Raw genomic sequence first — 3,126 nt, 5'->3', positions numbered from 1 at the left:
CATCCAGATCTGATCAGCAGGCCACAACCACACAGTGCCACCTGGCTCCTCAACCAACTTCCTTCTTCCCCAAAGCCATGCTCTGTCTCACGTGAGCCACCTGCCCCCTCTGCTGCCTGCCAGCAATCCTCCCTAAGCCACTGTCACACAATGCCTTTGCCTGTTTTCTGGAAAGAATAAAAAAAGGTTTGTTCCTTTTCTTTGCCGTAATAGTGGGAGGCCCATGTGGGCATGAAATTGGAATTGCTTTGCCCTATTAAGAGCACGGTCGTTGGGCTCCACTGACCCCTGAAGTGCATTAATATCTCAGCAGCAAGTGGATGAACTGTGTAAAGTGACAGGGGACGCGCCGGAGAGAGCCAACTGGGGGACTGTCTGTTTTTGGCTCTGAATTTGAGGATTTTGAGCCCTGGGCAGGCTGGAAAGGGTGGTTTGTTCAACCTGGGATTGACGGAAGGGGAGAGGGGATGAGGAAGACAGAGCACAGCCTGAGAGTGGACACAGATCCTTCATTCCTTCGTCCGCTTCCTCCATCACTCATCTGACAGCTCTCAGCATCCTCCGCCTGGCCCCACGCCAGCTGACGAGGCACGAAGACAAGCGGGGCAGCCCTGCCATTGAGGAGCCCTTAGTCCACCCGGAAATACAGACTCGAGGGGAAAGAGAACTGAAACCCCACATAATGAGTGTTGGAATAAAAATGTAAGGGAGCGCAACAGGGTCACAGAGGGTGGAGGCCGTCCTGCCAGGAAGGTCAGGGGAGGCCTCCAGGAGGCGGTGACGTTACAGCCAGGCCTTGAAGGAGAAGAGGCGGCATCAGAGTGAGATCTGCCGCCTTCACCCCAGGTCAGCCCAGAAGCCTCAACTGTCTCTCAGGGACCAACCCCGACGCCACAGGTCATTGGGAGGGAGAAAGCCCGAGTTCCGGTCCAGTTTGTATTGTCAGCACCTGAGGCACAACCTGTCTTAACAAAGGCAGGCCGGCCCGACACACAGCTGCTGGTCCCGGCCTGACCCCTGAGTTCCTGTACCCTGAGCTCCACCTCTGTCGTTGCTCGTCCCCACCGTGAGCAAGTCCTGGTCCCCACCCAGCATCCGCAGCGTCCCCCAGGGTGCCCTGGCTTTGCAGAGGCCCCCCAGGCAGGGCGGCTGCCCTTTGGGCCACTGTGCCCCCAAGGTTCACTGGTCCCTGTGCCCAGCTGACCAGGCCACAGCGAGGACCCCATGCTGGGCTTCAAGGGGGCCACCCCCATCCCCAGGGTATGGGCAAGGCCTGGGTACCCCTCTCCTGGTACATCAAGCTCTCAGAGTCGGCTCATCAATGAGAAGGGCCCACAGCTGCCACTTAGCGGTCTTGTGTGTGGCGGCTCTGAGATGAAACCACGCTTTCTCAGACCTGGGCTTTTGAGCTGGGAACACCTAGGGTCGTCCCCATCACTCAGGTCACAGGAAGTGGGGGAGGACGTGACACTCACCCAGTGCTGCCCCTTCCAGGAGGCAGACAGCACCAGCTCTGCTGGTGGTCCCTTTGCCCCCACGCCTAAGAGACAAGTGAAGCCTGGGGTCACCATCTTCTCCTCAGCCTTGGGGTGCCACACCTCCAGGGCCCCACAGTACCCCCGAGAGGCGTTAGGTGGTTCTTTTGCTCCCACACGCCTCCCCAGACTGGGGACGTCCATCCTTCCTGCTTCTGTCCTGGCCGGGCCATTGGCCCAGCAGGAGGATCAGGGGACCCACCAACCCCACAGGCGACTGTGATGCCAACAGCCGTCTCTGCCCGGGGACAAGGCCACCTTGTGAGGAGACGTCGCAGTGACCCGAGGTTCCTACATGAGGTCTGGGTGCCCCACCAGGACACGGACCCAGGGTTTTCAGAGTCACTGTCCTGACCCCAGAAAGGCTGTAGGTTTTATGCAACACACAAGTGTACACAGAGCTGGGAAAACAAAACCAAAAATAGGGGCCCCTGGGCTCTGCCCCTGCAGGGGAGCAACGGCCCCAGAGGGAGCCCCACACCTGGACGCGCACCTGGACCTTTCCAGGGTGGAGAGGGGGGTGGGCGGGCCAGTGTTGGGGCTGCTCCCCCATGAGGCCTGACTGTGGACGAAAATGAAAGGGGAGGGAGACGAAGGGAGGAGGGAGTCTGGAAAGGGCAGGGGGGGAAACTGAGGAAGGGACTGGCTTGGCGGGTGGGAAGGGAGGGAGAGGCAAAGGGGCCGGCTCGTCCAGGAAGGCGGTTTGGGGCGCTGGGAGTGAGGCTCCCCAGGATCAGACATCTGGAGAGACAGGAGGCCCTGGGCGGGATTTGGAGATGGAGGATGGAGGGGACAGAGGAGGGGGTCGCTGGGGGGAGGGGTTCTGGAAGAGAGCTCTCCAGTCCAGTCGGGCTCCTGTGAAACAGAAAGAGACCAAGATCAGGACTGAATGAGGAGGAGAGAGTTGAAGAAGCAAAGAGTAGACAGAAATGAGACCAGACAGAGAGGAGAGAGAGACAGAGACACAGAGACAAAGACAGAGAGACAGAGATAGAGACAGAGACAGAGAGACTCAGAGACACAGAGACACAGAGGGGGAAGGAGGGAGAAAGAGACAGAGAGACAGAGAGGTACGCAGATAGAAAGAGATAGAAACAGAGACAGGAGAGAGATGAGAGACAGACAGAGAAACAGACAGACAGAGAGAGAAACCAGTCTGGACACAGAGACGAAGAGAGTGAGACACAGAGAGACAGTAAGGAGATGAACAGAGACAGAGAGACTGAGATGGAGCAGGAGAGCCCAGCCCTGCAGCCCAGCTGGGGCAGTGGAGCCACGGACCAGATTTGGGGTGGGGGGAGTAGTTTTCCACAAAGCACTTAAAGTGTTAAGTCAGCGATTCTCCCCTTGGCCTCCTCCAGGGAACGACAGCCCTGAGTGATGGGCGGAAGGAAATAGATGTGCAAAATACACGCATTTTTTCAAATGGGCCCAATTGTCAGCGACAGGCCCGAATGTCGGCACACGCAGCACAGCCCGGGCTGCCAGCTGCACCAGCCTTGGGGCTGAGCTTCCCGGCAGCTGCCTGGGGGGCCCCCTTCAGCCCTTCTCCCCTGTCCCTCTCCCCGTCCTCCTGTCCAGGCAGCTGCCG

Source organism: Equus caballus, chromosome 2 (assembly GCF_041296265.1).
Source record: "Equus caballus isolate H_3958 breed thoroughbred chromosome 2, TB-T2T, whole genome shotgun sequence".
Lineage (NCBI taxonomy): Eukaryota > Metazoa > Chordata > Mammalia > Perissodactyla > Equidae > Equus > Equus caballus.
The sequence above is the reverse complement of the archived record's forward strand: the minus strand, read 5'-3'. Positions refer to the sequence as shown.